Genomic DNA, 13997 nt, shown 5'->3' with positions numbered 1-13997 from the left:
CCTAAACAAATAAGAAGGAAATAAATATAACTTCCTCCATTCTATTTAGATAGGAAAAGATTTCATTTTAGATATTTTATTTTTTTATTGGTTAAATAGGAGGGGAAGAAACCCCCGAAAAGAACAAAAGGAGAGTTTAGCTACATCTAAGAAGTCTAGGCCAAGCTACATGTTGGCAATCCCAGGATCAGAAGTCAGAAATGATTTGAGGAGGATGAACCAAGATATGATAGCCCTTTTCACTAAGAACACCAGCATTAGCAAGGCTGTGTGCAACCTTGTTGGCCTCCCTATAGCAGTGCTTGAGATGCACAGTCCATGAACGATGCACTAGTTCATGAATTTGTGAAAACTTTAAATGCGTAGAGGTGGGAGGTGAAATCAGCTCCAAGGAGCTTTCCGTATCCGTTTCCACTAGGACTTGTCGAAAGTCTTTACTCCAGGCAAGACTTAGCCCTTGAAACACAAACCTTAACTCAACTAATTACCTCAAGGAATTTTAGATATTATGTGAACAAATTTATAATTAGATGCTGCACTGCTGTTGTTGCTTCCTTAACAATTTCAGAGTGTACTTCAATCACATTAGACAAATTTCCATTTCTAATTAATGTTCTTGGACATGCTAAAATCACTCATTAAATGATGCAATTTGAAATTAATACACCCATTTTCTCTCTCATTTATGTGTGGCCTTACATAGAAATATTGTAGGAGTTAATATTATGTTGGATGAATATTAGGAAAGAAATATCTAAGAATTACTGTTTAACTATCACATTAATCCTTGTGCATACTCAATTTTTCTTATCTAAATAGAACAGAGAGAAATATATAATCAGTTATCATTTTGATGTAAAGACATTTATGCTTATACTTTTTTTGTTGGAGAAAGTTTATACTTATTACTTTGTTCTTTGGTAATAATATTACATCTCACATGCAAGATTTCAACTCAACAAGAAATAGACGACGATAACATCTTGAAATGCTTCAAAGACTCGTTTTTCCTTATTTAGCTTATTTTGTTGGAATTTTTTTCACCCAAGATACTCATATATAAATTGAAACTACAATAAATAAAATAACTTACGTGTTCATTCTCTTTATATCTACAAACTCCCAATTTGTGGAGAATAATTTGTTATCGTAATGACGTAAATTAGAGAGAGAAGACATAGTCTATATATGTAGGAAGTTATTAGAATCATATTATAACCCTAATAAGATATATAATTCTAGCCCAGATTAGAATTTAACCACACTTAACCCAAACACATTTAATATCGATTTAATTCTTCCAATGGTCTCTCTTTAATAATGAGTTTTAAATTAAACCTCTTAGATTATTAAGTTAACCCAAATATTTTATAGACTACATAAAATACAATCTTAAGCATAAGAGAAATAAAAATTTCTAACATATTTTGGATGAGATGGAGCTTAGAAAGTTGGTTTTTTAGATGTATTTGATAGTAACTATTCTTCAATCACAAGCAACCCTTGTGGGAACTCTTTTTAGCTATCGTCTTTGTGATTCAAAAATATTTCTTGCACGAAAGGATTTGAAATTCCCTAAGAAATGTTATGAGGTTGTTTTTGTAAATTGGATATTTTGGAAAAACATTTTGACTTTAGAAAAAAAAAACATTTTTACAAACTGAAAACTCTCAGAAATACATTTTTTTAAATTTAAAATAAATACAAAGCCAAAAAATATATATATTTTTTATAGGTATAGGAGTTGTAAATGAGTAGTTTTTTCCTTTTTGAATATAATTGAACTTGATTATTGGACACATTTGATAATTTATAATGATTTATTTTTTTATATTCATATATATAATCTTGTACTTAAATATAAATAAATAAATTAACAAATAAATAATTTCCTCAAATCTCAATTTTTTATTTTTGAAAACATCATTTTTCCGTGTTTATTTCTATCTTCCTGCGTTTGTATGTTTCTGTTTCCATATAACACAGTCATTAGCATTCATTCTACAGCCAGAGTCCTTCTCACTTCAAGTGAGAAAAACAAGTTCAATATTATATCTGATAAGGTCAAGGAAAGGAATGTTAGAGAGAGCACACTACAACAAAAAAATATTGATATTGTTACGGAATATTGCTACGGACGCAACTATGTAGCTGTTTTGCTACCACTTAGCTATGCCTGGAGACAGAAAAACTCTAATAAAAAGAAAAATTAAATGAAAAAATTAGCTACAGAGTTTTGAAGCTATTCTATAAGGATTTAGCTATGGAAAAAAATTTTGTAGTTAAATTTCGCAATTGTTTTTCTCGCGTTTCAGTAGCCACGAAATTAGCCACGAAATAGCATCAACATAGCTACAGATAAAAATATATTTTGGCGTGAGATAGATAGCTACGGAATTACCCGTAACTAGAATGTTAGCTACAGATTTATGGTTAATAAAACGACATCGTTTTAATAAAATTTTTTATATTCTTATATTCAAAAAGAGGCTTCAAACTTTGTAAAAAACTTAGGTTTTCAGTCGTACATAACCCTCTTTCCGACATAATCCTCTTTTCGTTCATCACTGTTGCTCCTAACAAAGAGTTTTCGTCGGAGGCAGTCTACCGCAACTTCAGAACCGATAAGAAAGTTTGCGGCAATTGGAAAATCAGCGTTGGGCCTCCTTTGCATAGCAAGTGCCTTTTATTTTCTGCATTTTGAGATGATAAACTAATCAATTACCTTTCTTTCTCTTAACAAAAATTTTTCTGCCATTACACTTTTAGGTATTTTCTAGAGAATGGAAGAGAAAGAAGAGAGTTTGAGACTTTATTGCCTAAATTGTGAGTTCTCTCTTTTTTGTTTATAATGATTTTGGGAAAGCATGAAAAATTTCATGCTCTGTAATCAGTATCTGTAATCTAAAAATTTCTTTTTGGTTATTATTTTTGTTGATCATTTTCTAAGTGCCATAATCTCAATTCTTTCCTTTTGTTTTCATCTTTTGTTGAAGAAATCTGCTATTGCTTGAGCTGATTCTGCATTTCAAGAGCTAGCCTCATATGCAATTTCAATCTTGGTATTCTTCTTCTTATATGTGTTAAATTTTATCATTTTCAATTACTTTAACTGTTTTGTTCAAGCTTGATATTGTATATGCAATTATTCTTTACTAAATCACCTCTAATAAAATGTAATTTGGAGACCATTATTTATATAGTACCTTTATATCTTTTCTTATTTTTTATTTTTTAGTAATTGCAACTTTTGTCTCTCAATGTTTTCAAAGATGTATCCGATTCCGGGTAAGTTATTTTGAACTGTTTGTTAATAGTTAATTGAATGTGCTGATTTAGTTTTCTCCTGCATTTCTAGTTCTAGAGATTAGACAAGCTGATTTTTTCTTTTTTTTTAAAGCTCACAAACTCTGACTCTGTCTCTGTAAGTGACTGTGAGTAGTTATTGGTTTTGTCATTGTCTTAAAAAGATGAAAAGATTTAACAGATAGGAAGATGAAATGAGATGAGATAACTACAATATTTCTAATTCTTTTCTTGTTTTCTTTTTTACTCAGTGATCTGTCATAGCAAATTCATTATTTCTCCTCCTCTTCTGTTCCATGTTGATAATGGGGAGAGAAGAAGTTATATTTATTGATGCTATTCTCCTTTTTGGTTATGAACTATTGATGTGTGACACGGATATGGTTTAGTTGAAGGTAGATTATATGTGCTAAACTGTTTCTTTTGGGATAAAAGATCTGCATTACTGGCATTATTCTTGCGAAAATTATTGTCTTTTTAGTATGTTTTATTTAAATGAATGACTTCTATTTTGTTTGTTGACACTTCTTATGGTTGGGAACTGAGGTTTTTATGGGAACTGGTATCAGAATGAGTAATGCCTGGTCCAAATAGAAAGGCTCTTTTGTATTGAGTTCTTTTTAGGGTGCATTTTTTTTTTTTTTTTTTTGAGAAAAATGGATTGACTGCTCTTTAGTCTTCAGTCTATATGGCATGTACATCTTTATTTTCTTTACTTCTGTTACATTTTATCTTTCGACATGCAGGTTCTTTATTTCTTGTACCATGGCTACAATCATCATGCATACCATAATAGGTACCATGTAGGATCTTTTTTCAGTTTTTTGCATTGTTTTGATACATAATACAATCTGAATTGATTTACTTCTATTTTTTCTGCCATGCATAATACCTGGTTGGGCACATGGAGATGACTTTGTTACAGTTTACAATAACTTAGTGTTAATTACCATCAAGAGGCTTTGGTAAATTGTTAAGGTTCCTGATAGCTGAATGGAGACTTGGTGGAATATTAGTTGTATTCTGTGTTGTATTTGTTTGAAAGAATTGTAATGCCTAATTAATAGCATAGTAGTTCTAAACTTATTTTTGAAATATATTTGAACCCTAATTTAAATTAAATTAAATTACCAAGTTTTGATCAAGGAGAAATAAGAATTTTATCTTGTACCGTAGTATTTACTTTTACTAAAGGTAACAACTAACATGTGGTCTATGGAATCTTTCCAGTTAGTTCCTTTATACTTTCCATTACAAAGTTGAGATGGTTGAAAATTGCAGAGCTTTTCTTTTTGTCCCTCGACTTGTTGTAATTAATAATAAGTTTGTGAATGTTGAAGATTAGGGATTTGATTTTGGTTCAAGATGTATTTTGTCTGATATGCTAATGGGATATTTTTGCCTTTTTATTAAAAACGGTTAATTATAACTTTTGAACCAAAGCCTATTTGGTTTGAAAACTCATTTACAAATATTATAGAAGGTCATATTTACCTTTTGGGCCAATTTAGCCTCTCAACTTGTTTAAAAGGATTAGAAAGGCCTCATTTACTCTTTTGGGCTAATTTAGCTCCTGAATTTCTTTTGATATTTGCAAATCAATGAATTGATTGAATTCAATATAATTGAATTTTATCCGTTCTTCTTCTACACTAAAAAGTGCACCAGATCAAACTTTTTCAATAATTTTGAATAGAAGTTTAAATTCCATAAAAGCATAATTTCTTCCAACACATGGTAAATTCACAAAACATGTAGTATAACTTTAATGTGTTAGATATAAGAAAAATGTGGATTTTATATGTAACAAATCCAGTAATAAAGATTAGTTTTAGAATGTTCAAATTAATATATGTTTATGAACTCAAAATCATTAATTCAAATAAAGACAAATGCAATATATTTCATATGTCTTTTTCTTCTATGTCATACTTAATTAAATATTAATAAGCTAAACAACCATATCTCAACTATAGTTTTAGTAAATGTCTACACAAAGTTGCAAGCACAATTATGAATCACAAGCTTAATTTGCCCAAAAGATCAATTTTGACTATATATATATATATATATATAAGTAAAAAATTCTCTACCAAGCTGATTTGACATCCTCTTCTTGAAGCATTACTTTTATCTTCTTTTACGAATTTTTCAATTTTTTAATAATTTTTAACCATTTTTCCTTTTTAAAGTTCCATTTTCATTAAACAAACTTTTTAAATGTTTCTAAATAATAATTATACCTAATCTAATAATAATGTTCCTATTTTCATGATAACTTTAAAGGTCTAACGGCATAGAATCTTCTTAAATTGAAATTTGAAAATGCAATCATATTTGTTTATTTAAATTCAATTTTCCAATCTTATCTGTTTATATAAAATCTTAGATATTTTAGGTGCTTTATTATATATTTCTGCATCCCTTTCAATGAAATCTCATATACGGTTCATGGTTTTTTTATTGAAAATTTTCATTTTTGATCTAATCCGATCAGTATAATTCTCTCTCAAGAGGTAGACTTGCATTAATTCTCAATCGACATCCTTTTCCTAATTTGCTTATGTATTATTGTGATTGCAGGCTCTCTAAAAAATAGTTCATCATGACAAATATGTAGCAAAAGCAAAATTTTGAGACTTTGGATGCATATGATGTTGCCATTATAGTGCATTTATGTCTTACTCCTGCTAAGAATACTAATGTTTTCTGAATTGTTGTGAAAATTTGAAATTTGCAGGATAGAGATAGAATGATTGATTTGCTTACCTACAACAAAGTTGAAGAGGTTACAATATGTTTCCAAGATGAGAGAATTGATCCAGTATACAAAATAGATCCAGGCTAGGTTGCTGAGTATATGGAAAAAGGATCATGCCATTGACAAAGGAAGTTCAAGTTGAGTATTTATTAAGGTTGGATTAAAACTTTGGAATAATTATGCTTATTAGAGCATGTTTATGGCTAATCTAAGATTGACTAAAATGTCTTTGTAATTAGAAATGTAGGTAAAATGCAAGAGATGCAAAATTTCTATGTAAAAATTATCAGACAATGAACTGGATCAGGTGAAGATGTTTGGTATCTTGCATTCACTTTACCCACTGCTCTAAATATGGTGTGAAGTAGTTTAGTTTTATATAGGCACGTTTGAAAATATAGAGTTTGAGAAGTTGTATTTTATCATCAAACCAAGCAACGTAACATGTACTATGTATGATCTTGCTTTGAATTATTTTTTATTTAATGACACCTCCTTAACGCATGAACTTTTTAAAAAATAGACGATCGCTAATAAATAAGGTAGATGAAGGTTCAAGTTCCACAAATCCATCCAAAAATATTAAACAAAACCATTAATGAATAATTTTTTATTGAATTTTCGGATGATTTGTTTAAGGGATGGAACAGTTGAATAATAAAAAATGTTAAATTTATACATTCAAAGTTGATTCAGGTAGATTTATTACTATTTATATGATAATAGATAATTATTGGCTCAAGGTTAATTTTATTCTAAGATTTTGATGATTAGACAAACCAAATAAACTTAATATTATTGTATGTGTTAAAGTTATTTTATGCATAATTTTAATGTTGAACTTATTGAAAAAATCAAGCTCTTACAATCCAAGACTTTTTATCGAAGACCATGGAAATTATTGAAGATCTTTTAGTGGTTAGTACTTTATTAAGTCTTAGGAAATATTGTAGGATAGTGAGAAAATTCCATTATAAGCACAAAAATATCTTTTATCTCTTTAAAATCACTTTCTTCTACGTTTACCTAAATGGAAAAGAATTTGAAAAAAATATTTCTGGTAACTATTAAATAAGTTCCTGTAAAAGTTACGGATGCATTGACTCTTCATTTTAAAATATCAGAAATATTCATTGCTCATTAAAGACAAACCTTAACGCCTTTTATAGCTAGATTGTCATCCTTCTTATAAAAACGTTTTCCTTTTTCAAAAATTATGGGCAAGAGTAAGAGTCTATTGTTCACATTTTCAGATCTTTCAAAACTCTCTCTTCAATCCCCCTTTAATTCTTTGCATCTATTTTCTTCAAGAGATTTTTTTTTAAGAGAAAAGAAATCTAGTAACAACTCTTTCTGAAGAATAGTTCTGGACTTTCTTTCTATTTTCAAAATCTGTTTTCCGTTCTTCCCATGCTTATAATTGCGTTTCTCTCTGTCTATATAGATTGTTGTAATCCAGTGTAGACTAGAGGTTTTTAAATGAAAAATATTTATAATAATAGCTTAGGTAAAAAGCTATGGTGTAAACAGTTATCAAGCGACATTTTCCTTGTGTGAGATTCTAATGTCTTGATCTGAGTTTTCTGTTCTCTGCAAAATGGAAAGGGTAGAGGTTGATTAGAACTTTTAGAAATCTAGTGCGACAAAGGTTAGATCTAAGTGTTGATATATTTCTTTGTAAAATTGGTTTGTCTCTTACCCTTGAAAAGAGATAACATAGTGGAGGATTTCAAGATGAGTCTTGGGGAGTGGATGTAGGCAAGTTAGTTCGAACCATTACAAATCTCTGTGTTTATCTTCTTTTATTTTTTGGACTATTGCTTGATTATATTCTATTTACGCAACTGTTAATTTTTTTAGAAATGCAAGATTGTTAATGAGTTTCTATTTCTAAACGTAAATAAGCTTTATCTTTGTGGATTATTAGAACTCTGAATTTCTGTCCTGTGATTTTACCAAGTTCTAATCTGTCCTTTTTATATTCGGTAGAAATCATAATTTGAGTTATAATATGTTTTCTAATTTTGCATAAGCTTTGTGAAGTAGTTCTAAACATAATAATTGTTCTTCATAGAGTCTTTTTAATCTTGCAACAGCTTTGTGAGAAAGTTTTAAACTTGATAACTGACCTCATAAACGTTTTCTAATTCTGCAGCAATAGAATTTTGATCTTGTGTTTTAAAAGTCAATTTTTTAATAAAACCTAATTCACCCCCCTCTTGGTTTGTGCCACACATAAACAGGACCCACAATCTATTATCAGAGCTTGTCTCTTACATCTTTAAAAGTTCAATCTATTTCTACACCACCTCTGCTCAATGGTTCTAATTACTCTTACTAGAAAATAAGAATGAAAAACTTCATAAAATCAGTTGACAGAAACTACTGGAGGAACATAATTACTGGTCCTCACATTCCTATGAAAGCTGTAGAAAATGTAAAAGTTCAAGAGACAAACAAAGTGTATACGGATGTTGATTGGAATGACATTTCTATAAATGCAAAAGCCATCAATATTCTTCACTATGCGTTAGACCCAGTAAAGTTTTTGGATGTAAGTATGCAAAGGAAGTCTATGAAAAACTTAGAGTTACCTATGAGAGTACTGACCGAGTTAAGGAATCCAAAATCAATATCCTTTGGAGAAAATATGAGATTTTTAGCATGAAAGAAGTAGAGATTGTAGCAGAACTAAATTTCAAATTCACAAATATAGTTAATCCTTTGAGAACTCTCAAAAAGGAAATTTCAGAAGATGAGCTTATTAAGAAAATCCTTAGAATTCTACCAAAAAATGAGATTCTATAGGAACTGTCATGGACTATAAGGAGACTCCAGTAACCTATGATTATTTGATGGGAGCTCTTGTTTTAGAAGAGATGAAATCTTCTTTGACTGTAGAAGATAAGAAAAAGAAAGGACTGGCTTTAAAAGTAATTTCTAGTGAAGAAAGTTCTTTTGATCTTGACAGTAATGACCTAGCTCTTGTTGCTAGTGACAAGCCAACTATAAATAGATAAGTTTATCTATTAGTTTGGACTCCTATAAGATAGGAATCGATTTACCTAAATGTAGTTAGGTTAGATACAAATTCATCACACTTCTGTAATATATATTCGGTTGTACAGCTAATGATATATGCAACTTCTCTTCTTACCTCATACATTTCTCTATATGGTATCAGAGCTCAAATAAGCCTTCTGTTCTTAGCTTATACATTTCCTCTGTTTTCGATTCATTAATCTTCAGTGGCTTCTTCATCTTCGGCCAATATCACTCATTCTTCTGGTAGAGTTTTAATCTCTATCAATGGTTCTTAATTGCCATTAAAGCTAATAGTTCACAACTATCCCACATGGAGAGGCCAGATTGCTACGGTTCTTCATGGTCATAATCTGATTGGTTATGTTAACTGAACCTTGCTTCCTCCTCCTGCTATGATTCAAAGGGATGGTAAGGAGATTGATAATCTAGATTTGGAATTTTCGTATTGCCAAGACCAACTGGTTCTCACTGCCATCATGGCCTCAATGAGTTTTTCCTCTTTGCACGTTGTTGCTTCAGCAAACTGCTCTACAGATGCATGGGATCGAATTCAAGTTTCCTTCACAAATAAGTCTGCTACCAGAGTTCTTCTCTTCGGGAAACGCTATTTGATGCGAAGAGAGCAAATAAAAGTGTTGTTGATTATCTTTAGCTTGTTAAAACCATTGCAGATGATCTCTCTCTTTTTGGAAATCCCATTTCAAACGTTGATTTAATTGTTCATATTTCAAATGATATTAGACCAGAGCTTCGTGATATTGCTGCTGTTGTTCGTGTTCGTGATTCCATGATCACGTTTGAAGAATTGCAAGACAAGCTCTTGGCTCATGAGATCTATTTGTGGAAGGTTGATCCTTCCTATGATCCAGCACCCATCTCTGCTAATCAGGTTCGATGTGGGGTAGTTCTTGTCAACAGCAGCACGGACCAAGTTCCAATGAAGGTTTCTCTATTGGAGGACAACACCAAGTCAAGCAAGGTTCTAATTTCTCTTTAAGGCAGGGACTGAATAAAATTAATTGTTGGATTTGTGATAGACTGGGTGATAATGCAAAGCAGTGCTATCATGCTAAAGATTACTTCAATGCAAACAATTTTCCACAGCCACGAGCTAATCATGTCAATCACTCTGGGTCTTTTGACACTAGTTGGATGATGGATGCGGGAGCAACACATCATATAACAAATTATCTTCAGAATCTATCCTTTCATGCCCCTTATGATGGTCTTGATGAGCTTCACTTAACGGATGATTCAGATTTGCGTATAACACATGTTGGCTTAAAATGTCTTTATTTTCCTAAAAAGCAATGCACCTTGGATAATGTTTTATATGTTCTTAATTCTAAAGAAAATTTGATCTCTGTTCCTCAAATCTGTATTAATAATCGAGTATCTATTGAATTCTTTCCTGATTGTTTTGTGATTAAGGACCTTCAAACGCGGGAGATAATCACAAAGGAATGCTTAGGAACTTTCTTTACTGGTTGCCATTCTGTCATCCAACTGCTCGTTTGTTCATGCATCTTGTGTCTTCTGGCATCAACGTCTTGGGCATCCATCTTCCAAGATTTTTAGTTTTATTGTGTCAACCTTTAATTTACCTTTGTCATCATCTAAAGGATTTAGTTTGTGATTCCTATCATTATAATAAGAGTCACCAGTTAGCTTTTGGTCAGTCTTCATTATCTAGCACTTGTTCGTTGGAACTGTTGTACTTTGATTTATAGGGACCTACCCCTGTGCAATCTATTGATGGCTATAGATACTATCTTATTTTTGTCGATCACTTAACGAAGTATATCTGGTTCTATCCTTTAAAAGTCAAATCTAAGGGTTATTTTGTTTTTCCTATCTTTCAAAAATTGGCTGAAAATATGTTTGATACAAAAATTGTCTTTGTTTATACTGATGGTGGTGGTGAATTTCAGGCTCTTAAAAAGCTCTTTCATGATCATGGAATCAATCACCTACAAACTCCGCCTCGCACAATGCAACACAAAGGTACGGCTGAACAACGACACCGTCATTTGGTTGAAATGGGTTGGACACTTCTTCATAATGCTTCTCTACCTAAATCGTACCGGTCATATGCTTTTAGGATATCAGTTTATCTTATTAATCGACTTCCTACACCAAATCTTGATTTTTCGTCACTATATTCTAAATTTTTTTGCAAGTCTCCTAATTATTCTAGTTTACGTGTTTTTGGGTGTCTTTGCTATCCTTTTTTACATCCATATGCTCGAAACAAATTTGATACCAAATTTGTCCCATGTCTGTTTCTTGGGTATTCTAGTAATCAAAGTGCTTACTTATGTTATAATGTGGAGTTTACCAAAATGTATACTTCTAGGTATGTTATTTTTATTGAAAATCAATTTCCAGGTGTGTCAATATCATCTTCAGAGTTTCAAAATTCCAATTCCTCTTCTTGGTATGATCTAGTGTCATTTGAATTAGCACACACGCAGATTCCTTTTCAAACTGCAATCCCAATCGTTCCTGTTGCACCAATTCCAACTTTCCCTTCCATTTCTGCATCATCTGTTCCTGCACAATCTGAGTCTGTTGCTGATGTTCCACTGTCCTTGACTGTTCCAACATTGTCATCAAGTTCTTCGATGTCGTCTTCATCATCGTCAATAGCCACTCCACCTTCGAGTGCTGTACGTACTGTTCTGCCCATTCCGGTTCGTACCCATTCAATGAAAACAAGGTCTTAAATAATAATATTTTCAAACCTAAGTATATTAATAATGTAACAAAATATCCTTTTTGTTCTATTGAGCCAACGTGTGTTTTGCAGGCCAAAGTTCTTGAATGTGGGCAGACCATGTCTTTAGAATATGATGCATTGATAAAAAATGGAACTTTGGTTTTGGTTCCTCCATCTAAGGAGCAGAACTTAATTGGATGTAAATGGATCTTTAGAACTGAGAAAAAGGCAGATGGTTCTATTGATAAATATAAGGTGCGGTTAGTTGCAAAGGGGTATAGTCAAAGACTGGGAATAGATTTTGGCAATACATTCAGTCCTGTTCTTAAACCGGTCACGATTCGAATTGTATTGACTCTTGCTATCACTAATAATTGGCCTATTTTGTAAGATGTGAATAATGCGTTGTTGCATGGTCCCTAACAGGAGAATGTATTCATAAGACAGCCTCCTCGTTTTGTTGATCAAAGTAACCCGAATCATGTCTGCAAATTGGTCAAAGCTTTATATGGACTTTGTAAGGCACCACGAGCTTGGTATCAAGCTCTTCGAGGTTGTGCATTTGAGCATGGTTTTGTTCAATCAAGTGATGATCACTCATTATTTATCTATACCAAGGGTTCTGTGGTTTGTTATTTCCTTGTATACGTTGATGATCTCTTACTTATAGGAAATAGCTGAAGTTTTATTGACAAGTTTGTCAATATGTTATCTTGTCAATTTGCTCTCAAAGATCCTCAGCCGCTACATTTGTTTCTGGGAATTGACATTCAAACAAAAACCAAGGGTTTGTTTTTGTCACAACACCATTACATTCGCAAGTTATTGGAACAACTTGGAATGGAGGGTGCAAAGCCGGTTACTACACTAATCGCTATGAAGGATGTTCTTGTCAAGTCATCAAGTTCGGTTATGTCTCATGAAGCTACTAGATATAGGCAAACTATAGGAGCACTGTAGTATCTTACGTGGACATTACGTGGACACAGCCAGACATCAGTTATACTGTTGGCAAACTTTCTCAATTTATGCAATATCCAAATCAACACCATTGGTATGCACTTAAAAGATTGCTATGGTATCTCAAATCTACTGTTGATTATGGACTTCTAATCTCGCCTCAATCTTCTCTGGCATTTTATGCTTTCTCTGATGCGAATTGGGCTGGAGATCCATCCAATCAGTCATCTACATCTGGTTGTATTTTGTATCTAGGTTCCGTGCCTATTTCTTAGTCATCTAGAAAACAAAAATCAGTTGCACGGTCATCTACAAAAGTGAAATACAGGGCTGTGGCATCTACAGCATCCAAGGTAATGTGGATTCAAAATCTCTTAAATGAACTTGGAGTTCAATCGAAAATTCTAACTCCTTCGATCTATTGTGACAATATATCCACTATATATACTTACCAAAATCCGGTATTTCACTCGAGGATGAAACACATCGAGATTGATGTGCATTTTGTAAGAGATTTAGTTCACAAGGGATTTCTTAGAATTGCACATGTATCAGCCAAAGATCAACTTGCAAACAAGTTGACTAAGCCATTGTCAAAGGCTATGTTCAATCTCAATAGAGTAACAAACGCTGTTCATCATGGCACCCCAATCTTGAGGGGACGTGATAAGCGAACTATAAATAGATAAGTTTATCTATTAGTTTGGACTCCTATAAGATAGGAATTGATGTACCTAACTCTAGTTAGGTTAAATACAAATTCTTTACACTTCTGTAATACATATTCGGCTATACAGCTAATGATATATGCAACTTCTATTCTTGCCTCATACATTTCTCTATAGCTAGAAAGTTCAAGAAGTATTATAAGAAAGGTGGAAGGCCACATAAAAAGTTTATCAAAAAGAACTTTTCACCTAAAAATAGTAACTTGACTCATAAAGAACCTTCTGAAGTGGTTTGTTATGAGTGCAACAAACCCGGTCATATCAAGCCTAATTGTCTTAAGTTGAAAAAGAAGTCAAAGCAAGAAAATTTGAAGCAGGCATTTGTAACTGCTTGAGTGACTCAAACGATTCTAAGAAGTTACAAATATCTGTTTGATGGCTATTACCAATTCTGACTCTAAAAAAATCAGCACTCTGACTTCAACGTAGAAAGCTGAAAGTAGCAAAGCAGATGCAGTAGACCAAAAACAAAATGAAA

General features: G+C 32.0%; 2 long non-coding RNA genes across 2 annotated transcripts; both read left to right on the top strand.

The window, feature by feature from the left end:
* The first annotated feature begins 2500 nt into the window (after positions 1 to 2500).
* Positions 2501 to 4451, top strand: LOC149496293 (uncharacterized). Its single transcript, XR_016320788.1, has 4 exons — positions 2501 to 2675; positions 2770 to 2826; positions 2997 to 3062; positions 4053 to 4451. It is a non-coding gene; the product is annotated as an uncharacterized LOC149496293 (long non-coding RNA).
* Positions 4452 to 5589: 1138 nt separating this feature from the next.
* Positions 5590 to 6390, top strand: LOC149496292 (uncharacterized). The gene is made up of 2 exons (XR_016320789.1): positions 5590 to 5822; positions 6047 to 6390. It is a non-coding gene; the product is annotated as an uncharacterized LOC149496292 (long non-coding RNA).
* Positions 6391 to 13997: the final 7607 nt, after the last annotated feature.

This window comes from Jatropha curcas, chromosome 5, assembly GCF_041381405.1.
Source record: "Jatropha curcas cultivar XTBG-Jc1 chromosome 5, XTBG_Jcur_1.0, whole genome shotgun sequence".
NCBI classification, from domain to species: Eukaryota; Viridiplantae; Streptophyta; class Magnoliopsida; order Malpighiales; family Euphorbiaceae; genus Jatropha; species Jatropha curcas.
Note: the sequence above shows the minus strand (reverse complement) of the source record. Positions and strands in the feature narration are given on the sequence as shown.